This window comes from Lactuca sativa, chromosome 6 (assembly GCF_002870075.4).
Source record: "Lactuca sativa cultivar Salinas chromosome 6, Lsat_Salinas_v11, whole genome shotgun sequence".
NCBI lineage: Eukaryota > Viridiplantae > Streptophyta > Magnoliopsida > Asterales > Asteraceae > Lactuca > Lactuca sativa.
Window position 1 is genome coordinate 96656622 of NC_056628.2, and position 25026 is coordinate 96681647.

At 41.0% G+C, this 25026-nt stretch overlaps 1 non-coding gene across 1 annotated transcript; it reads right to left on the bottom strand.

Annotated features, from left to right (window-relative positions):
* Window positions 1-23600: 23600 nt before the first annotated feature.
* LOC111879752 (small nucleolar RNA R71) lies at window positions 23601-23707 on the bottom strand. The gene has a single exon (XR_002846233.1). It is a non-coding gene; the product is annotated as a small nucleolar RNA R71 (small nucleolar RNA).
* Between the last annotated feature and the right edge of the window lie 1319 nt (window positions 23708-25026).

A 25026-nucleotide genomic window follows, 5' to 3' on the forward strand; every position in this document is an offset into this window, starting at 1 on the left:
CAAGAATAAAGTTGATAGCTGAAACAGTATACAATGAATAATGTGTAATCATATGGTGATAAATAAAAGGTGTTTTATTTATATTCATAAGTTCTAAGACCATATTGGATTCAATTATTATTGTGTTTCACTTTGCATGTTTTGACTTCCCGAATAAACTAGGTTATTCTTCCGGAATGACTAAGTTATTCAAACCATCCACAGTCGGTCATATGTTGGAAGTAGATATGAATTAAGATTGTCATGGGTTGGCTTGTAGAGGTCTAAGGTGTTAGACAAAGGGCTACAACACTCATGAGTGCTCATAAGTTCTGAGTATTGGATTCAACCCGCGCTCATTGGAATCACTTCATGGATTTTATCACGAGTGATCATGAGACGATAATATCTTATATTCTAGAGATGTGAGTTGTTACTATGAGTTGATAGTACATTGATTGCACGAAAACACATTTGGTAACTCGGTGCTATAAAACGTGTCTTTGTGTATGATTCAACAAGTAGTAGAACAAGCCATATGAGTCAAAGTTTATCCATTCCTTTTACCTTCGGGATAAAAGCGATATATGTGGGCCCCTCGATGATTTGATGATGACAAATGGAAGTGCTCGGCCGGGCCAGGACTGATTTGATTTGTTCCATTAGTCAGTCGTCATGAATCGGAAATCGGGAAACAACAAATGGACAGAGAGAATGATTATAATCCATGTCTCAGTCCATATGATATCTAGAATGGAGGAATATATGATCCCTTATCTAATGGACAAGTTCGTTGACAAGATCAGAGTTCGACAGCGGCTTGAAGAGCTACGATTGCCAGTTAGGTTTGAAGTCATATGCAATAATAGTTTTAGACTCATCCAAGTGGGAGACTGTTGGATTAATGTCTAAGTCCATAACTATATTTGGTATGTACTTGACCCGACCCGACATGGTCCATTTGGGTTGCACTTCACCGACACAATTTATATGGATAATCTTTTGAGAATAGTATGTTTATGATTAATATTAATATATTATAAGTTCTAATATATTAATATGAAATCATATTATTTAATTAGTATTGATCAAGAATTAATTTATAATTAATTAAGTGATTAAAAGGATCTAATTAAATATGGACTCTTATATATATGGAGTGGGCCAAGTTCATTTAGGTTGGGCTAAGCTTTCATGGATAGTCCATGGAGTGTTTAACCCATGGATCCTAGGAAATGAAAGGTCATGGGTATTAGGGTTTAACCTTAATCCTCCATACTATATAAAGATGTCCTTGGTTGGTGAAATTGGCGCTAGTGTGGTACACTAAGAAGGGCTAGCCAATTTCACTAGAGAGAACCAAGTATCCATATTCTCTAAAGTCTTCCAAGGTGTTTTGGTGATTTGTGATTCCATTTGAGGCTTCCACACTATTGGGGCTAAGCTCTTAAAGCTTGAAGACATCAAGCTACATCAAAAGGTATGTCATCTAACTAGTACTTTGTAGTATAAGAACTTCATATTATGCTAGTTAGGATTAAAGCCTTGGAAAGTTCTTATTTGCATGTATAATAGAGAAAACATAGATCCAAGGTTTATAGGGTTGCATGTACACCATAGGAGTGTTAGAATGCTCAAAACCCAACAGTAGGAGCAGTGATTTGGGGTCTGTATGTGGAATTGCTTGTTATTCGGTAGTTGCTGTTGGTCGGTGATATTGTTCTTTAGGAAGCATCAAGGTATTTTGAGTAAGAAGTATTCTATCTAGACGGGTTTCTTGGGAAATTAGTTCGATGATGATTCGTTGTGGGCAGTCTGTCAGGGCGACAGACCATCTTTAGACTTCAGATTTCAGATGGGGCAGGTGTGATCGGGTTGCAAGGAATTCATTTATCTCGGTGTTCTAGAACCTTATGAGGATTGGTTTCAATTGCCTTGAGTAGGCTGTGGTATTTACAGGTTTGTGGCAGTGTTGCTCAGGTTGTCTGGTATGCCGGGGAATGTGATGCATGATTTCGAGGACGAAATCTAATTTAAATGGGGGATAGTTGTAACGCTCTCTTCCAAATTGACTTCTAGTCTGAGGTGGTGGCTCAAAGGTCGGTCATTATAAGGAATGTGTCTCTTGGGAAGGTAACATCTAGCCCCTTTTGGGTGCGGGTGATGTGTTAGAAGTGATTCGGGTGTTCAGTTCGTGTTTTGGAGCTTAGGTGTATTTCGGTAAAATGGCAGTTCAGGTTTTGTGGAAAATAGACTTTTGTTCGGTAGGTATTTAGGAAGATATGAGTTGATAGAAGTGTAGGGATTCTCGTTACCTTTCTGTTAATATAAGGATCTTCGAAAACAGATTTATAACGAAGAAGTTATGGCCTGCGGAAGTTTAGTAGTTTCAGGCTTAGCTGAGTACGCTGGGCATACACAAGGATTATGCTGGGCATACTAGTGAAGAAGTCCGTACGCTGGGCGTACTTTTGGAGTACGTTGGGCATACTGACCAGGATGGTCGCGAATGTTCTTCGGAGTACGCTGGGCGTACCATATGAACGTTGGGCGTACGCCAATCAGACCTGGATCCTATTTTAGGGTCTTGGACCCTATTTATACTCCTTATCACATAACCTAACCCTAATATCTTCAGTATCCACACCGCTAAACCCTAGAAATCGTCACATATCATCCATGGTGGCATTTTGAGCTTATGGAGTCCATTTTTGGAGTGTTTGATCCATTTTTCAAGAAGATGAAGTTTGATGCAAAGATGGGAATCAAGGAGGAGCTTATGGATCCGGGTTTTAGGACTCATTCTCAGCTTGATGAAGGTATAAAGCTTTGAACTTGATCATTGAATGCCTAGATCTACTATGTTTAGTTTTTGGATCTTTTGGTCCCAAGAATGGAGCTTTATGGTTCCAAATCCATTTTTAGGCTTGGAGTTGCCACCCTTGATGCTATTTGAGTCCCTATGGCAGAAGGTTGCCATCTTGATGGTCTTAATGGGTTCATGCTTTAGTTAGGGTCACTTTTATGGAAGTAGAATGCCATTTTTGGAGTTTGGGTTTGATTAGGGCATGCAAAGTCACCAAGTCTATGACTTTATGGGTTTAGATGTTAAGTATAGCTCAGATCTATGATTTGGACTTGTTGAATCAAGTATTAAGCACTTAATGGATGTTTTGTATGAGCTATTTGTATGGTGGGCATACTATGTAGTACGATGTGCATACAGTCCATTTGCTCGGTACGCTAAGCGTACAGAAGAGGTACGTTGGGCGTACGCTATCAGGAGGAATTGGGCCTTTGTGGACTTCGTACCTTTGGGCCTTAATAGTTTTGGGCCTGGATTTGTTGATAGTTGGGTCTGAATGCATCTTTGGGCCAATAATGGAATACTTGGGCCTATTGGGCCTTATGGCCCAATATAGAAACGAACTTCGCATTGTGGGCCTTGGTTTGGGCCAATTCTTGGAGTAGGTTGTTGTGTGCCTTCGTGGGCGATTTGGGTCAGGATTATTGACTAAGGAAAGTATTGGGTTTTAGTATAAGGTCCATTAGAAAGGTATGGGCCCAATTTGGAAAATTGGGCCGTTGATGGTTTTATGGACATTATAATGTTGGACTTTTGGTTTGGATTTGAGCCTTAGTTTTGGATCATATTGGGCAGGGGTAAAATGGTCATTTTACCCCATGCATGGATTAAGGATTATGGTATGGGACCCAATTTCTAATTGGGGTATATTGATTGGTAGTTGCAGCTTGAGAAGCTGGCGGGGCGGCAACTAAGAAATTCATGTGGACATCTTCTGTAGCGCGAGGTGAGTCTTCTCACCATGCTAATGGGCTAATGGGTCAAAGGCACCATGTGGGGTAGCCCATGGCATTCTTACAGGTTGTTGTATGCATGGCTTATGTGTTATATGTAGCTTTTATAGCTAGCAGGAAATGTGATACAGGTAGCTTTTATAGCAACAGGATATGTGATATGTAGATTGTGTGTGGTGTATGCTCTGGGGGACTCACTAAGCTTTGTGCTTACGGTTTATAGTTTTGGTTTCAGGTATCATCGATTTGGAAATGAAGAGCTCAGATTGATCGTAGTGCACACACCTATGATTTTCACAATGAATGATTTTGGGGTGAACTCTGATAAATGTTTAACTTAATGATGATTTGTAATGTTTGGAATAAATGGTGTCAATGTTTTATCTATATTAAAAATGAAATTTTTACCCTTGATTTTTCGGTTGTTACAGTCTGTAGAATAAATATCCAAAAGACTGTTTTGGGTAACCAATGAAAACACATTTCTCACATCTTGCTGCTAGCTTGTCGTGAGTCTCTCGTCTTACGAAAGCTTCACAACCCCAGACTTTAATATGTGCTAACGAGGGAAATTTCCTTGTCCACATCTCGTGAGGTGTTTTGGCAACCTTCTTTGTCGGGATAAGATTGAGAATGTGGGTGGCTGTCTCTAAGGTATAGCCCCAGAAATGAATTGGAAGTGAAGCACGAGTCATCATAGAACAAACCATGTCTACCAAGGTTCGATTATGCCTCTCAGCCACACCATTTAACTGTGGTGTCCTAGGAAGAGTCAATTGTGAGACAATCCCACATTCCTTTAGATAGTTGTTGAACTCAATACTAAGATACTCTCCGCCTCTATCGAATCTAAGTATCTTTATTTTCCTGCCCAATTGATTTTCTACCTCATGTTTAAAATGTTTGAACTTTTCAAAGGTTTCTGACTTATGTTTGATTAAGTATATATAGCCGTATCTACTATAATCGTCAGTGAAAGTCACATAAAATCGATTAGCATCTGTTGTGTTTGATCTGAAGGGTCCACACACATCTGTATGTATGAGGTCCAACAAACCTTCACCTCTTTCACAAGACCCTGTGAATGGTAATTTTGTCATATTTCCCAAAAGACAAGATTCACACATATCATCTGATTTTAAGTCAAATGATTCCAACACTCCATCCTTTTGGAGTTGGGCTATGCATTTCTTGTTAATGTGTCCAAGATGATAATGCCACAAGCATGGCTTGTCTACACTATTAGACAAGTCAATACTGAACACACTATTTCCTAACGTGTCACACAAGTCACTATTTCATACACACCATCACAAGGTAAAGCTTCAAACGCGAAAACACCATTCTTATAAACAAAAATTGAACCATTCAAATCATTAAAAGAATATTTAAAACCTTGTCTGAACAATGCATGAATGAAATAACGTTTCTCGTCCTCTCAGACGAATAGCAACAATTCAATAAATCTAATCTAACATCATTACTAAGAAAAAGTTGATAAACTCCGATCTTGGTCACTGGTGAAGACTTCTTGTTTCCCATGATCAAGTTTGTCCTTCCTCGCTCTATCTCCTCACTTTCTTTTAGCCCTTGCAAATCAGAACAGATGTGAAAACCACATCCTGTATCAAGGACCCATGAACGAGAAGATAATGAGTTATTAGAAGAAATAGTGTAAATACATGCCGAAGATGGCTTCACTTTTCCATCTTTGATATCCTTCAGATATTTTGGGCAGGTTCTCTTCCAGTGCCCCTTTTCATTGCAATAAAAACAAACAACATCCTTTGGATCAGAAACATGGGGAATGGTAGCACTGGGCTTAGCCTTTGGGCCGCTGATGGATGACCCAACTTGGACTTTTCCCTTCCAGTTTTGCTTAGGAGGACCTTTCCTCTTTTTCCCCTTTCCTTATCCAATAGCTAAGACAGGATCACTCTCAGGAGTGGAGGATATACTTTTACCCTTCATTCCTGCTTCAGCTGTCTGCAACAAGTTGTACAATTGGGACAATGTCTGCTTAGTATTGTTCAAATGGTATGTCAGGATGAATTGACCATAACAATCGGGTAACAAGTTTAAGACCATATCAATGGCCAATTCCTCATCAAAATGAATGTTGAGCTTGACCAAACGCTCTATGTAGCGTTGCATTCTTTGCACATGAGATACAACTGACTCCCCTTCTTTCATCTTGCAAGCCATGAGTGACTTGACTACTTCAAACTTTTCTTGACGAGATCGCTTATGGTACTTTTCCATAAGGTCCTTGGTCATCTCAAAAGGCTAGTAGTCCTCATAGTACCTCTACAGTTCTGGGGACATGGTTGCGACCATGATGCATGCAACTTTAGTAACATCATCATAGTGCTTCTTATAGACAGCATATTCTTCAGGAGTGGCTTTGGATTCATCAAGCTCTTTGAACTCCTTTTCATGGACATACTCTTTGTCCTCAAAACGAAGCGCATCTTGATGTTACGCATCCAATCGTTATAGTTAGAGCCATCCATAATGACTTTGGAGAAAATGTTGAGTAAAGAGAAGTTGTGGTTGGAGGATGATGAAGCAGAAGTGTTTGCAGGAGTAGACATCTGAAAAAAAAAGATAGTTTTAGTTAGATTTTAAGATACCTCAATATAATAACCCAAAGATATCATATCAAGGTTAGGATCCAACTATGAAGATTCACAACATAGAAATGGGATGCCGAGATCCAAGTGTAAATTTCATAAAGGTAGGTAAATGACGATCCACCAATTCCACCATTAGACAAAATAAACGAAGTGAAATTCCTAATTCCTTTTGAGATACATTGATATTCAATGGCATGTTTTAATCTCGGATTATGCTCTTCTATTTGTGACTGAGATACCGAGGATCACAAACAAGATGTGAATAACCATGCAAATGTGCTTGGTAACCTCATTGTTTTTATCATTAACTATTGATGTGCCGATAAACCACACACGATCCATCAAAATGATAATTATGAGATACCCATTACTATTCTTTATTAGTGCTTATTAGTGTGCTGGTTAACCACACACGCTCCACTAACGACCAATAAAGCATAATGTGCAATTTCATGAACTAGCATAGTTTTCACATTTTTCCTAAAGTAACTAGAGTTGGGATTTTTGCAAAATAATGTTCTAGTACTTTCTTTAATAACATTATACTTTTAATGAGATGTAGTTGTCCTATCAAATCCGTTCTACTAACTACCATCCACTAATCAAGGAAGCGGTGGGTGAGAGTGGACACCCATTCAACTACCATTTTATAGGCAGTTTCCTTATACCCCCTTATAGACTAGCTTTGTGAATGAGGCATACTAGAGATTAGCCTGACCATATTCTTATACATATACAATATTTAAGTTTTAATTATAATATAAGGTGTGTTTTAAACTTTTTAAAACTTTAAAGTTAATATAAATGTCGAAAAATTAAACTATTAATTTAAATTTAAAATAAACCAAATAACTATATTTAATAATTATCTATTAATTAAATTTTAATTAATTTATTAAATATTGTAAGGATTATCTAATCAAACCAAACAATTAATTTAATCCTAATCCTTATCCCTCTAGATTTCGAAAATAAGGGTAAAGGATAATTTCCTTATTTTTTTCTCAATTATCCAATTAGGCAATAATTATCCAATAATGCAATAATTATCCAAAATAAGATAAAACCCTAAATTAAGAAGCAAATTTTGAAATTCAAGGGAGGAGGCTAAGGTTTTCCAAAACCCTAACCCTAATTTCGATTAGGGTTCATGGAGGCTAGGGTTTTTCGAAAAACCCTAAAAACAAAACCATGGCCTTTTAGGGTTTAATAGCTATAAACCCTAATTTGCAATTCAACTATTATAGCTATTCAATTTAAAACAAAAACAATGGCTCTGATACCACTGATGGGTTTTAGGTAAAACAAATAAACTAGAAAACAATTCCTAAGTTCACATGCAACCTACTTTGGATCTATGTTTTAATTATTGAACATATAACTTTGAATTGCAAAACAAAAACCCTAAGGAAAGAGGCTATTTTCGAAATTAACCAATTAGGGTTTAAGATTTACATACCTTTCAATTGTTATAGAAAACAATTAGTGATCCTTTTGATCTTGATCTTCTTGGAAGCTTAGCACCACAAATGTAATGCCTCTAGTGGAGTCACACCCAAAAACTAGCAAGAAGGAAACTTGAAGGAGAGACAGAGAGTAGGGTATGCAATTTTTGGACCTAGGGTTTCTTCAAGGAAGGAGAGTGACCGATTTTAGGTTCCAGGAGGCTCCTTACATAGCTGAGGGATCTAGGGTTAGGGGAAAACCCTAATGTTCCTTTGCTTGGGGCCTAAGCTTATCCAAAGGCCTTATCCAAGCCCCTTGGACGAAATCATTAGGGTTTCCCCTATAGATTTCGTCCACCCCCTTCCAAGGAGGTTTTGGAACCTTCCACTCAACTTTTTGATAATTGCTAACTAGTCCCTGCACTTTATAATTATTAAAGTTAACCCCAAAATTAATTCAAATTAATTTCTAGCTTACTATTAATTAAACCTTTTGATTTCTAATTAATATATTAATCTTTTAGCATATTACTAAATCATTTATATTAATTTATTAATCTTATAATAAATCATTATCTCTCCTTTCATAATTTCCTTGTCTAGTTGCTAGGTTTGAGGGCAACCCAAAAGGACTGTGCTGCTATCAATTCAAGTACATACCAATTATAGTTATGGGCTTAGACAACAAATCCAACACCAACAACCATGGGCTACAACCCATAATGCTTTTAAAAGTAAAGCCTAATACCCAAAAAAAACTTTTAAAATAAAACATTTTGAGGACTAAAATAAATCTAAAAATAAAATGAAACAAATTTTAAAAAATCAAACTAAGTTTTTTAACATTTAAAAAAATTGAAAATAAAATAAAATATAAAAATAAAAATAAAAAATAAAAAATAAAACTGAAATTTAAATGAATTAACACTAATTTCACCTCAACTAACGCTAATAATATTTTGTGATATTGGGATCAAAGTTGTTAGACAGCCTTAATCCACTTATCGGTACTTCTACCTTCATGTCCGTGTCTGGTCGATCGCCGGTATTGTGGTCCACTTAAACATGAAAGGTTGTGACAAATTTTGGACATACTATAAGTGACAAGACATTAGATCCTATGAACTTAGATAACATTCCTAAAAAACCATTCAACTGACGACAACCAAGGATATTGTTGTCCACCTAAATTGAGCAGCGAGATCTACAGACAACCTATAAAATGTTCAATTTTAATTGTATTAGAATGTGTTTCTCGCTTCCTGATATACCCCAATAATCAAGGCCTTCCAGAATACCCCTTACTTCAGGTGAGCAGACAATTATTAAGGAAGAAGTTAGATTTAGAATGCATATGGTGTACACTCAAGTTGGATCTCTTCCAATCACGTAGAGAGTGAAACATATGACTAACTAGAGTTTAGAGGGTTTGAGAAGTAGAAGGTTGCATATGCTGTGTACCAGGTCGGATTGTTAATCAGGCAAAGGAGACAACATATGGCTAACAGGTAGGAAGAATAGCATAGAAGAAGATGCAGAGAGACAGAGTTGCACATGTTGCATTCCATGTCGGATCTCTTCCAATCAGTAGAGGAAGAAACATATGACTAACAGATAGAAAGAAAGAAAATAATTTTCTACAGACCTAATTTATCGGAATTCCCCAATTGCCCCGTCAATACCGAAATTAAGGACAAAGTCCGCACATGGAGGAAAAGTTAATCCACAGTTCTAGATATAGATTATTTAATGTATCCACCAATTCCCATGTATATCTCTCTGCTCAACCTACCCAATCGTTGTATTGTCAGGCTAAATGGAACTATCTAGGTCAAGATTTTTCAGGTCTCTATATTCCTTAAGTTCATCTGATCCTAGTCAAGTCCATTTTAAAAACTTTCGTGCCTAGAGAATTCAACTTTGGTACCTTACACAGATTTAGATTACCTGTTATCATATGATTATATCACTTCCCAACACATTACCTACAAACAGAAACTATCAGCAACATATTTTTTGATTTTTTTTAATTTTCTAATGTTTTTGGATTTTGAGATTTTAAATTTTCTTTTGGTTTTTACTTATTTCTCCCCCTAAATTTGTGCATGGGTGAGAATGAAAATAACATGCGCAAATTTAAACTATCCTAAAAACAAAATTAGACCTCAAAACGTATCATTTTCAAAAAGCTCACAAGCACATCAAATCGAGCTTTGTTAAACGGCTTTGTGAACATATCCACCATATTATTAGCAGTGGGAACCTATTCCAGACGAATGAGCGAATGCTCATAACAATCTCTGATGAAATGAATTTCGATGTCAATTTTCTTGGTTTTCGAATGTCGGACTGGATTTTTAGCAATCTGAATTGCAGCCTCATTATCACAAAAAATAGGGGTTTCTTGATAGTTCAAACCGTAATCCAACAGTTGATGTTGGATCCAGATAACTTGAGAACAACAAGAAGAGGCAGCAACATATTCCGCTTCTGTTATTGAGGTTGACACGGTGTGCTGTTTCTTGCACTGCCACGACACCAGATGACCACCAAGAAATTGACACCCTCCTGAAGTAGATTTCCTGTCAAGCTCACAGCCTCCATAATTACTGTTAGAAAAAGTATATAAATCAAATTCAGAGTCTTTCGGATACCAAAGACCTAATTTTGGGTTGCCTTTGAGATACCAAAAGATTCTTTTGACAGCAATAAGATGTGAAAGGTTAGAATTCGCTTGATATCAAGCGCATTGACAAACTACAAACATGATGACTAGTCTGCTTGCAGTTAGATACATCAACAAACCGATCATCAATCTGCAGTGAGTTTGATCACAGATTCGCCATCAGTATCTGGAGTTAACAAGGGTCTTTTGGCCATCAGTGTCAGCGTAGGTTTAGCGTCTCGGAACCCAAAGTTCTCCAGCATATGCTCCACATACTTTGCTTGATGGAGTAGGATTCCGGTTGATCTTTGTTGGACCTGAAGCCCCAGAAACATGGTCATCTAACCCAACGAACTTATCTCAAACCTCTTTTTCATAACGCCTTCAAACTCCTTGCATAACTAAGGACTTGTAGACCCGAAGATAATGTCGTGAACATAGATCTGAACTAGAATTTGATCATTGCCTACATGCTTGATGAACAAGGTTTGATCGATATTGCCACGAGAATATCCATGCTTGAGCAAGTGCTTTGTGAGAGTTTCATACCATGCTCGAGGAGCTTGATGTAACCCATACAAGGCCTTGTCCAACTTGTAGACATGATTAGGAAACTTCGAGTTAACAAACCCAGGGGGTTGATCAACGTAGATTTCTTCATTCACCGAGCCATAAAGGAAGGATGTCTTGACATCCATCTGGTAAACCATGAAGTTCATGTAGGAAGCGTATCCAAGGAAGATATGGATAGCCTCCAAGCAAGCCACTGGAGCATAAACCTCGGTGTAGTCAAGACCCTTGATCTGTCTAAACCTACAAACCACCAATATTTCCTTATTGTGCACTATGACTCCAGAGTCATCCTGCTTATTGTGATATACCCAGCGTGTGTCAAGAGACTTTTTTCCCTTAGGTAGTTCAAACAGTGTCCAAACCCTGAGCTTTTCAAATTGATTTAACTGTTCGTGCATATCATCTACCCAACTGGCCTCATTCAAAGCCATTTCAACGTTCTTTGGCTCAATTTGAGAGATAAAGCAAGAATAGAGACATGTATTAACATCTCCACTTTGACTTCTTGTTCTAACACCATCACCCAACTGGCCAATGACATTTTCGATCGGATGATTGCATTGATTACGGGAGGGTATCTCCTTGTTGATGTCATTAATTGAAACAAGAAGATTGTGAATGTTGATAACTCCATCATTTGCCGAATGATTCACTTCAGACGAACCTGTCTCACTAGAAGGATTTGCCACAAACTCATGAGCAATTTGCTCAGGAAAGAGAAGTTCGATAAAAGTTTGAGTAACATCGAAAGGATCTCTGGACATGAACTCTCTTTCAACAGGAGTAAGAGGTGTAGCATCAGCATCTAGAGCATTTTGTTGACTTGGAGATTCTGGACAAGTAATTAGAACAGATGACTCCACCGTAGGAATTGCAGAAGACACTATCGGCGGTCTGTAAACAACTTATTCGTCTTCATCTTTAGGTATAGTCTTTGAACCAGAAGTAGAACTAGATAAACTATCTGAACACACATTGAACGATTTGAAAAAAGATGTGTAATCGAACAACCAATAAGGACCCACTCTAGCATCCATTTCATTCTCCTCCAACCAGCGGACATCGAAGGATTCTATGATTTTCTTTGTTCTTTTGTTGTAGACCCTATACATAGTGCGAGCAGCATACCCCACAAAATAGCAGTCATCAGCTTTGACATTGAACTTCGGGTTCGGCTCCAGGTGAAGAAGGCTGCAAGGGTAACCAAATACGCGGAAGTGGCTAACCGATGGCTTGTGACCATATAGAATTTCGTACGGAGTCTTCATCAAAGCTTTGTTGATCTGAACACGATTTTGAACATAACATGCTATGTTGATAACCTCAACCCAAAAGAAAACTAGCAGCTTTGAGTCGCACAGCATCGTCCTTGTAGCATCTTGCAATCTTCGATTCCTCCATTCAGCAACACCGTTTTGTTTAGGTGTGCGAACGGAACTATATTAACGCATAATTCCCTTTTCTACGCAAAAGTGATCAAGAACCGCATTCTAAAATTTTGTTCCATTATCAGTTCGAAGAGCCTTCACCCGGTAATTTGTTTGGTTCTCAATCATCACAATGAACTTCTTAATCAAATCAGTGTAACAACATAAATTTTCAAAACAATTTTTCATTTTAAACACATAATTTCATTCATAAAGAAATTCGAAAAATCCAACGTTTCACATATTATCCGAATAAAACAAATCCCAAGATCTCAATACATAAAATACCTCAGTGTTTACGACTCATACCGGCGCCTTCCCGTGATCCTCGCTGGTACCTAAAACCCATATCACATAACACGGTAAGCATAATTGCTTAGTGAGTTCCCCAAAATACCATATTTAACACATACGCCACTCAAGGCTATATCACAGTACGACCCTCCGGTCGATGTGTCTCAGCGGGACCCACCGGTCCCGTAGCTCGTTGGACCCTCTGCTCCGGTTATAGCTCGTTGGACCCTCTGCTCCGGTCTATCTCGTTGGACCCTCCGGTCCGGTCTATTCAACACATATCATACATATATCACAATGCACATAATCTCAAACATACACATAACGTATAAGACTCTCCGGCCTGCATATATATACCACTATAGGTAAAGTATAGTGAGAAGACTCACCTCGGGTAACTCGGATAATCTTGCACTTGAACTACTGATCTAACCTCCGCCTAACCACATAAAAAATTTCCTCAATAAATAATGGCTCCCAAAGACTAGGTTGCTCTTTCTACAATCCCACAAATGGGTAAAATTACCCCTCCCTGACCAAAAAGTCCAAATGTTGACCAAAACCCTAAAAGTCAATGAATGTCAACTCAAGTCAACGGTCAAACTTTGACCAGACTCGCTGAGTGCACTCATGTGACTCGGCGAGTCCATGCATGCCCTCTGACTCCTCGTAATTCCTCACTCGACTTGTCGAGTGATCCTTCCACTCGTTAGGTTACCACTGGAAACAAATCGCGGCGCAACCCGACTCGACTCGTCGAGTTCCCTCATGGACTCGGCGAGTTTCCTTCGTAGCAACGCTCAAATGACCTTCTGAGGTCAAATCTGCTTCTCTAACCTATAGGTCTGACCTCCCCATGCAACACACCCAAGGCTTCTTTTGGTGAAATGGCTTCTAAAATGGCAACCTAGGTTCATTTCCTCCATGGAACAACATAAAACAGGATATATAATGCTCTCTGGACCTCTAAAGGTCCAGATCCAGAGTCTAACACTTAAAGGGACAACATGTGCATCAATTCAAGCCAATAAAGGGATAGAGAAAACCCTAGATTTAATGATCACATACAAAATAGAAGAATGGGTTGTTTTATTACCTCAACAACGAAGACCCAAGCTTGAAAACCATAGAATAGCAACCCCTTGACCTTGTCTTGCTGGAAACACCTTGTACTTTGCAATGCCACACCAAAAAGGATCAAAATAGCTCTCTCTCTCTCTCTCTCATACAACTCGCTCAAGCTCTCTATGGTTTCTCTCTCTCTGGACTGGTAGCCGCAAATGAGGGCTATAAGGTCCCTTAAATAGGGCACAGGCCCGGAGAATTATGGTTTCTGACCTCAGCGTGGACTCGTTGAGTCCACTTTTCCGACTCGTCAAGTCCCTTCATTAATCCGATTCATCAGTCGCGATCCAACTCGACGAGTCTAGGCGTCAACTCGTTGAGTTCCTCTCCTATACGCAAAATAAATAATAGAAATACAGACCTGGAAATCCGGATGTTACAATTCTCCCCCACTAGAATCAGACTTCGCACTCGAAGTATCGCCTTGCAAACAACTCAGGATGCTGCTCTCGCATCTCGGACTCCGGCTCCCAAGTCAGCTCGGACCCTCTCCGATGTTGCCACTGGACCTGAACCAAGGGCAACTCCTTATTCCTCAGAACCTTGATCTTCCGATCCAGGATTGCGATCGCTCTCTCGACATAATTCAGGCTCACATCCACCTGAATATCCTCTAGTGGTAAAACTGTTGTCTCGTCGGCAATGTACTTCCTCAACTGAGATAGGTGGAAGGTATCATGTATCTGGTTCAACTCTGCAGGTAGCTCCAAACGGTATGCTACCTTGCCTACCCTAGCGGTCACCCTGAAAGGACCAATGTAGCGGGGTCCTAGCTTGCCCCTCTTTCGGAATCCGATCACCCCTTTCCAAGGAGATACCGTCAGGAGTACGAAGTCTCCCACCTGAAACTCAAGCTCGGACCGCCGCCTATCCGCATAACTCTTCTGGCGACTCTAAGCTGTTAACAACCTCTGTCTGACCTGTTGTATCTGCTCTGTCGTCTGAAACACTAACTTAGTGCTGCCCATCACTCGCTGCCCTACCTCTCCCCAGCAGATGGGAGTCCGACACCTCCTCCCATACAACAACTCGAAGGGAGGCATACCAATTCTCTAATGGTGGCTGTACTTATAGGAAAACTTAGCCAACGGCAAAGACGTGTCCCAAATTCTTCCGAAGTTCAACACACATGCTCGAAGCATTTCCTCGAGCGTCTGAATCGTCCGCTCACTCTGTCCGTCCGTCTGTGGGTGGTAAGCGGTACTGAAATGCAACCTCGTGCTCAACTGCTCATGGAACTTCTTCCAGACCTGGAAGTGAAACGTACATATCAATCTGACACAATCGAGATCGGTACTCCATGACTCGATACCACCTCCCTCACATACAACTCTGCCAATCTCTCTACAGAAGAGCTCTCATTGATAGCAAGGAAGTGAGCGCTCTTCGTCAGTCGGTTGACGATCACCCAAATTGCATCGACACCCCTTGCAGTCCTTGGCAATTTGGTGATAAAGTCCATAGAAACCTGTTCCCATTTCCACTGGGAACCTCAAGTGGCTGCAACTTTCCGTGCAGTCAATGGTGCTTGGCCTTGACCCTGCGATAGGTCAAGCATTTCTCAACGAACCACGCAACATCCCTCTTCATACAGGGCCACCAATAGTCTCTCTTCAGGTCCAAATACATCTTAGTGGACCCGGGATGGATCAAGAACCTCGACCTGTGTGCTTCTTCCATCAGAATGTGCTAGCCCTGCCTGTAAACGGCACCCAAATCCGACCCTGAAAGACCATAAGCCCTTGGTTATCGGTGACGAACTCAGATACCTACCCGATCACCTACTCTCTCTTCCGATTCTTCGGTCTCTCGGTCTCTTCCTGGGCCTCCCGAATGGTGTCCAATACCGGAGTCATCACCGTCAACCTCATACAAATGTCTCGTATCAGGGCATTCTCCGCCCTACGGCTCAGGGTATCGGCTACAACGTTATCCTTGCCCGGGTGGTACATGATCTCAGAATCATAATCCTTTACCACATCCAACCATCTCCTCTGGTGCATATTGAGTTTGGGCTAATCCATCAAATACTTCAAGCTCTTGTGGTCTGTGTATATGGTACATCGAACCCCATACAAATAGTAACGCCAAATCTTGAGATCGAACACCACTGCCCCCAACTTCAGATCATGGGTGGGATACCTCGTCTCATGAGGCTTCAGCTGCCTCGATTCGTATGCTATCACGTGCCCTCTCTACATCAGCACCACACCCAACCCCGATATCGATGCTTCACAATACACCATAAACTCCTCCATCCCCTTCAGAAGTGCTAACAACGGGGCTTCGCATAATCTCTGGCGAAGTGTCTCGAATGAGGCCTGCTGCTCAGGACCCCAACTAAAAGCCACGCCCTTCCGGGTCAACCTGGTGAGAGGAACGACAATCTTGGAGAAATCCTTGATAAATCACCGATAATAGCCGTCCAACCCCAAAAAACTCCTGATCTCGATGGGGGATCTCGGCACCTCCCATCTCATCACAGCCTCCATCTTGTTCGGATCGACCAAAATCCCATTCTGGTTGATGAGATGTCCCAAGAACTGGACCTCTAGTAACCAAAAATCACACTTGGAGAATTTGGCGTAAAGCGTCTCCGATCTCAAAACTCCGAGAATCTCTCTCAAATGCTCTTCATGCTGTTCTCTGGATCTTGAATACACCAATATACCATCGATGAACTCGGTCACTGAACGATCCAACATCGGCCTGCAAACCCTGTTCATGAGATCCATGAACATCGCCGGTGCATTGGTGAGCCCAAAAGGCATCACCACGAACTCGTAATGCCCATAACGAGTCCTGAACGCCGTCTTCTGGATATCCTCATCCTACACTCTCATCTGATGATATCCAGAACTCAAATCAATCTTGGAGAACCAAGATGCTCCCTGCAACTGATCGAACAGATCATCGATCCTCAATAAGGGGTAACGGTTCTTGACCGTCAACTTGTTCAACTCTCCATAATAAATGCACATCGGGTGTGAACCATCCTTTTTCTTGACAAAAAGGATTGGTGCTCCCCACAGCGAATTACTCGGTCGAATAAACCCCTTCCCCAGCAGCTCCTGAAGCTGCAAGGATAACTCCTGCATCTCTGGCGGTGCAAGGCGATAGGGTGCCTTGGCAATAGGTGCCGCTCCCGGAACTAAATCGATGCGAAACTCCACTTGCCTCTCGGGAGGCACACCCAACAACTCCTTAGGGAAAACGTCCAGGAACTCTCGCAAAATCGGCACATCATCAACCGAACTCAGCCTCTCCGCGTCCATTCGTGTGTCCATCACATAGGCCACAAACCCACTACAACCCTGCTGTAGACTATGCCTCGCTCTAGCAGCCGAATAGAACGCTGACCGAGAACGGGTACCCTCGTTGTGCACCGTAAGAAATCCCCCACTAGGGTCTCGAATGGTCACCAGCTGACGCTCGCAGTCGATAACCGCTCCAAATCTGCTCAACCAGTCCATGCCTACGATGACACATACATCCCCCATCGCAATTGGGACCAGATCAATCGGGAACTCAACACCGAAGTTCTCGAGTACACATCCTCGAATCACATCAGTGGCATACACTGCTCGCTCGTCAGCTATGGAAACTCGTAGAGGTCGAATCAATGCCTCTCGACGGATACTGATGTGCTGACTAAAACCTAACGACACAAAAGACCGACTCACAACCTAGTCAAATAACACCAAAGAAGGTACAGAACTCACAAGAAAGTACCTATGCATATCATAATATAAGCACAATATCTCAAACTCAAAATAAATAGATGAATGAGTACATACCAGCCACAACATCGGGCGTTGCGTGGACCTCCTCCGTTGTCAACTTGAAGGCTCTCCCGCGAGCCTTTGGTGCCTCGGCCTTCACTGGTTGGGTCTCGGCAGCCCTGGTAGTAGGTGCAGATCCCTGCGCTGATCCCTGCAGTAGCTGTTGGCACTCGGCCTTCCGATGGCCGGTCTGGTTGCAATGAAAGCAAACCGAGAATCCCTTGGGGAAATCCGTCGCAAAATGCCCCTCCTTCCCAGACTTGTAACATACCCCAGCTCTGCACACTTCCTCATGAGTCTTGCCGCACTTCCCACAAGTGCGGCCCTTCGGACCCCCAAATCTCAAATCAGTGGGCTATGCCCGCTTGGCTGTCGGCTGAGCCTGCGTCGATCGCTTGTCCGTCCTCTGAGACTCGGCCTCCTCCCTGACCTGAGTCTCCAACTTAATCTCCCTCTTTCGGACATTTTCCTGGAGCTCAGCAAATGTTTGGTATGACGAGCTCACCACAAACTCACGAATATCCCTCTTCAGTATGCTTAAGTACCGGCTCATACGTGCCTGCTCAATAGACACGTGCTCAGGGCAAAACAACGCCCTTTCATGAAACATCGTCGTAATCACTGTCACAGACTAAGTTCCCTGCTTGAGGGACAAGAACTCCTGGGCTAGATGTTCCCTCTCCACAGGGGGAAATACTCATCTCGAAACATCGCGGTGAACCTCTCCCAGGTCACCGCAGTAAGCTCTGTAGTAAAGAAGTACGCCGTCACAAACTTCCACCAGTCCTTCACCCCGAAGCGAAGCTAGTTTAGTGTGAACCGCACTCTCAAGTGCTCCGGACACGAGCAAGTATAAAAACATCCTCAATATTAGAAATCCATCTCATCGCAGCAATCGGACCCTGCGTTCCATCAAACTCTGCTGGCTTCGTGTTGCTGAACTCTTGAAACAACAACGAGTCACCCCCTGAGGTCTAGCAGTAGCCACAACCGCGATAGCTGCAACGGCCACAGTCTCGGTAACCATTACGTATCTCTTGTCAAACGTCTCAATTAAGGTGGTCTTGATATACCCAAACATCTTCGGTATCTCTGTGCGGATAGCCACTGCCATTTCATCATGGATCATCTGACGAAGCTCCTCGCCGCTCACGCCGCTCGTCCCTGGTCTGTGGCGTGGCCCAACCATGATGTCTCTGAAATACAACATAAAAATATCACAGACTCACTCGAGTATACTCGCACTCGATAACTCAACCCTACTTGCTCCCTAGTACCCTAAGGATTCTTACTTGGACTGCGCACTGATCCTGTGTCTTTAGTAGTACGGGCCCAATACTACTGTCCAAACCGCATCAGTATTCACCCCATGTCCTCCTCCTAGGATCCCAGATCACAAGCACTCTAATCTCGCTATGCATAGGCTACTCTCTAGCAGACCTCTCGTAAGCTCCTCGCTGCTACCTACTCACTCTCAAGCATCTCATAGTAGCAGTAATCTCCTAGGATAAGGCATCACAAATCAGGCCACTATAGTCCTAATATGAACACCTAGCCTACTCTAGCATGCATAATATATCATATCATATCTCATATCACATATTATAAGGGTATTTTGGGAAATCATCGTTCGGGCGCTGGCTGATCGTACACAATGCTCTGTTCTGCTCGTTTCAAAACCTATTACTCTTTTAGAAAGATTGTTTTATTGTGAAAAATTTCTCAAATCCTTAGTTTGACCTCAGATACGCCCGAATGTGCATTCGAATCCCTCAAACCAAGGCTCTGATACCAACTTGTGACAACGTAAATTTTCAAAAGAAATTGTCATTTTAAACACATAATTTCATTCATAAAGAAATCCCAAAAATCCAACCTTTCACATATTATGCGAATAAAACAAATCCCAAGATCTAAATACATAAAATCCCTCAGTGTGTACGACTCATGCCGGCACCTTCCCGAGATTCTCGTTGGTACCTGAAACACATATCACATAACATGGTATCATAATTGCTTAGTGAGTTCCCCAAAATACCACATACAACACATATGCCACTCAAGGCTATATCACAGTACGACCATCCGGTTGATGTGTCTCAGTGGGACCCTCCAATCCCGTAGCTCGTTGGAACCTCTGGTCCGGTCATAGTTCGTTAGACCCTTCGGTCCAGTCTATCTCGTTGAACCCTCCGGTCCGGTCCATAAAACACATAGCATACATATATCACAATGCACATAATCTCAAACATACACATAACACATAAGACCCTCCAGCCTGCACATAGATACCACTTTAGATAAAGTATAGTGAGAAAACTCACCTCGGGTAACTCGGATAATCTCGCACACGAACTACTGATCTAAACTCCGCCTAACCACATAAACAATTTCCTCAATAAATAACGGCTCCCAAAGACTAGGTTGCTCTTTCTACAATCCCACAGAAGGGTAAAAGACCATCTTACCCCTGCCTGACCCAAAAGTCCAAATGTTGACCAAAACCCTAAAAGTCAATGAAAGTCAACTCAAGTCAACGGTGAAACTTTGACCAGACTCGCCGAGTGCACTCGTGTGACTCGGCGAGTCCATGCGTGTCCTCTGACTCCTCGTAATTCCTCACTCGACTCGTCAAGTGATCCTTCCACTCGATAGGTTACCACTGGAAACAAATCGCGGGGCAACCCGACTCGACTCGTCGAGTTCCCTCATGGACTCGGCGAGATTCCTTCGTAGCAACACTCAAATGACCTTCTGAGGTCAAATCTGCTTCTCTAACCTATAGATCTGACCTCCCCATGGCCAATAATCACGTAACGGTCAAATCTTGACACTTATGCAACACACCCAAGGCTTCTTTTGGTGAAATGGCTTCTAAAATGGCAACCTAGGTTTATTTCCTCCATGGAACAACATAAAGCAGGATAGATAATGCTCAATGCACATCTAAAGGTCCAGATCTAGAGTGTAACACTCAAAGGGACAACATATGCATCAATTCAAGCCAATAAAGGGATAGAGAAAACCCTAGATTTAATGATCTCATACAAAACAAAAGAAGGGGTCGTTTTATTACCTCAACAATGAAGACCCAAGCTTGAAAACCACAAAATAGCAACCCACTTGACCTTCTCTTACTAGAAACACCTTCTACTTTGCAAAGCCACACCAAAAAGGATTAAAATAGTGCTCTCTCTCACACAACTCGCTCAAGCTCTCTAGGGTTTCTCTCTCTCTGGACTGGTAGCCGCAAATGAGGGCTATAAGGTCCCTTAAATAGGGCACAGGCCTGGAGATTTAGGGTTTCTGACCTCAGCATGGAATCGTCGAGTCCACTTTTCCGAATCGTCGAGTCCCTTCATTAATCTGAGTCATCAGTCCGATCCAACTCGACGAGTCTAGGCATCAAATCGTCGAGTTCCTCTCCTATACTCAAAATAAATAATAGAAATACAGACCTGGAAATCCGGATGTTACTGATACGTGCATGTTTAACCATATATTTAGTATAGAGTTTTATCATTTATTAGCTAATTAATTGCATATTATGGACAAATAGGTACTTAATTATGTTTGAATTTTTCAGTCCAAAAGAAGTGCACGGAAGCAAAAGGAAGCAGGAGTAGCTATTGGGAAGCTTTGGAGTGAACAAAAGAAGAACGAATAAAAAATGCACAAAGGACTCGGCAAGTAGGGACGTCTACTCGACGAGTTCCCACGAAGATTCGTGAAGTAGGAGAGTCCTTGACTTTCCGTACACAGGAATTTAATGAGGGACTCGACGAGTCGGTTGTGGACTCGACGAGTCAAGACGAATCTATAAAAGAAACCCTCCTGATCGATAGACGGGACTTCTGAGAACCCTAGGAGAAGAAGTTGCGATTCAGAACGAAGAAAGATATCTGGAAATGTGAAGATTCAACCCAATTCAAGTTTTGAAGGATAACTAAGGCATATTTTGATTTCTCTTAACTAGATTTAGTACTTAAACCATGTTTATGTTATTGAAATCCGTTTTTATGTTTTCTTGTGCCTTAATCATGAGCTAAACTTGTTAGCTTCTGTTTGGGTAAGACAATTTTGAGACTATGGTTTGATTAATGGTAGGATTAACTTTTAGTTGGTGATTTTATTGAATTAAGCTTGTTAAAGATACTTATGCATTAACCATAACTATTCTTTGTTAATAGGAAGACAATTAGGCTGCATGAACATCTCTTGATTGTTTACCTCATGTGATTTATGTGAACACTTTATTATGTGCCTAGGATTAGTGAATATGAATCTAGGATTAATTAGAGAATAGGTAAGTTAATGTGTGAGCTTGTTTGATAAACCAACAATAAGAGGTTAATTGAATGGACAAATTGATTAACCATTACAAGTCTTATTTAACCTGAATAGATAACCTAGGAAATTAATTAATTTAGACAACTGGCCACTGCTTGAATTAGTTTATTTTCTAAGGATTAGCATAGCGAATATGAATCTAATCACTTGAATCGGTAGCCAATAAAAGGTTAACCCATTGCGTTGTTACCATTAAATCAACCATAGGATCAATTGAGTCAAACCTAAACAGAAGTCCCTTTAGATAATGAATTTAGTTTGTCTTTTCTTGCTTAGTTGTTAGTTAGTTATTAGTTTAATCGGTAGTAAGTTTCTTGTCTTGTAAAACTAGAGAAATCCTCTTTACCATTATTTGTTATTTTGTTTTTAGATAATTTTAGGAATTAGTTTAATTGTCGTTCCGTGAGTTCGATACCCTGCTTACTAGATGTTACAACAAATTGACAGATCCACTGCCTTTTGTGTGATTAACTTGTAATTTGGAAGTAGGAATAAAACTAGTTGGTTAAACACACATCAAGTTTTTGGCGCCGTTTCCGGGGAACGGTTCAAAAATTAATTTAATTTCTAGTTTTATCGATCCTTTGTATTAGATTTATCTTGCACAAAGTTATTCCTTAGGTAATTTAGTAATTAGGATAAGTTTTAATAATTTTCTTATTTTAAAAGTTAGTAAAGTTTTTTTCCCAATTTTGCATTGAACTCGCCGAGTGCAATCGAAGCGACTCGGTGAGTCCATCGCTGATAAACAGTTTCGTATTTTATTTTATTTTATTTTTGTTTTTTTACGCATTTTTCTTGTTTTGTTTGCAGGCCTTACATGACCAGAGGATCCAACACACCCTTTGTTCCTCCGCTTGAAGATCCAGAATCAGCTTTGAGGAAAAACAAAGGCAAGCAGGTGGAAAGCACTAATACACCTCAGAAGTCACCTTTAACGAACTTAAAGACGGTTTTTGGGAAGAAAAAGAACAAGAAGCCAGGTGAGACCAGCAGTCGAAAGAGAGAGGAAAGCAAGTTAGAGAATATTGAAGATAATCCAAAAGAAGCCGAATTCGAATACGTCTACGAAACCGAATACGAAGAAGAAAGAGACTTTGAAGGTGAACTAGCTAATCCCGAGGCTAACATCGATGAAGTTACCATGTGGGAATGGAAGAAAAGAATACGCGACGATACCTGCCCGGGACTTGTGCAACCCGCAATTCCCGTTACTGCCACTTTCAAACTAAAGGGTCACATACTAGCTCAACTAAAGGAGATTCCCTTCTACGGTAAAGATCACGAAGAGGCCTATAAACATTTGGATGAGGTCAACGATGTAGCTGATTATTTTAATGTTCCGAATGTACCTCACGAGACCCAGCTGCTTTGTATGCTTCCCGTCACGTTCAAGGGTGCTGCTAAGGATTAGCTCAAGTCACTTCCCCCGGGATCCATCACTACATGGGCTAAGATGAAGGAAGAATTTATTGACCAGTTTTTGCCCACCTTAAAAGATAGCCAAGTTGAAGAAAGCTATTGCCAACTTTGAACTACAAGATGGATATTCCCTTTATGAGGCATGGGAGAGATACAAGAGTCTATTAAGGAATTGCCCACATCATGACCTTAATAGCCAACAAGAAGTCCCCATTTTTTATGATGGGGTCAATGTGACTACAAGGTAGCTTCTTCACTCGCAAGGACCGCTCACCAAGAAGCCACCCCCGGTGATCAAGGAATTAATTGAGGAGTTCTCTAAACACTCTAGAGAATATCATAACCCACAAAATGAAGTAAGTAGGGGGTGGTGAACATTGTTAACGATTGCATGGAGACAATGATGGCTAAACTAGATAGTTTAGATAGGAGGATGACTAAGATGGATCAAACAATCCATGCTATTCGGGTTAGATGTGAGAATTGTAACGGACCACATCTTACTAAATATTGTGATTTGGATGAGAATGGAAACAAGAAAGCTCAAGTATTCTATTCAAGTGGCGACGGATTTGATGATAGTTGGCAAAAACTGAAGAAGGAATGGCTCCCGTATGACGAGTACAAGAAGGCAAGGGAGAAGAAATACAAGCAAAAAGAACGGGGTTTCTATCAAAAGGAAAAACCAGTTATGGAAAAGAGAGCTGATTTGGAAGAGATGTTCACAAGGTTTGTAGCTGCGTCCGAAAAGAGGCACAATGATACCGACATTGAATTGAAGGAGCAACGAGTAATACTTAAAGATCATCAAGCTATGATGAAAGATCAACAAAATTTCCTTAGGAATCAGCAAGCCTCCATTTATAACATTGAAAAGCAGATAGGACAGCTTGCACAACAAATCAATCAAAGAACACTTGGTGAACTTCCTAGCAATACCGAACAAGATCCAAAAATGGCTCATCTAAATGTGATAACCACTAATTCTGACAAAATTTTCATTCCTTTGACCTCTATTCAGAACAAACCCAATAAGGTGCAAACAGAAGAAGAAATTGAAAGGAATTCGAGCAATCCCGACTCGACTCGCCGAGTCGGCATCATGGACTCGACGACTCTGAGAACTGATGAGAAAAATTGTTCTCTTTTGAAGTCCTACAGGCCTCCTTTACCATTTCCAATCTGAGCCATACCAGATGAGCAGCTTCAACGGTATAGAAGGTTTATAGAGCAAGTGAAGATGCTCCAAGTGAACATTCTATTTGTTGAAACGATACTTCAAATGCCTAAGTATGCAACTTTGCTTAAAAACGTCTTCACTACTAGACAAAATATGGAAGAAGTTGCTGAAGTATTACTAAATGAACTGCCAGAAAAGAAGGGTGATCTGGGAAGCATCTCCATACCTTGTCAATTTGGGAACATAACTTCTACTCATGCATTGACCGATTCGGGTGCAAGTATTAATCTAATGTCATATTCTTTCTTCATGAAGCTAAATTTGCTGGA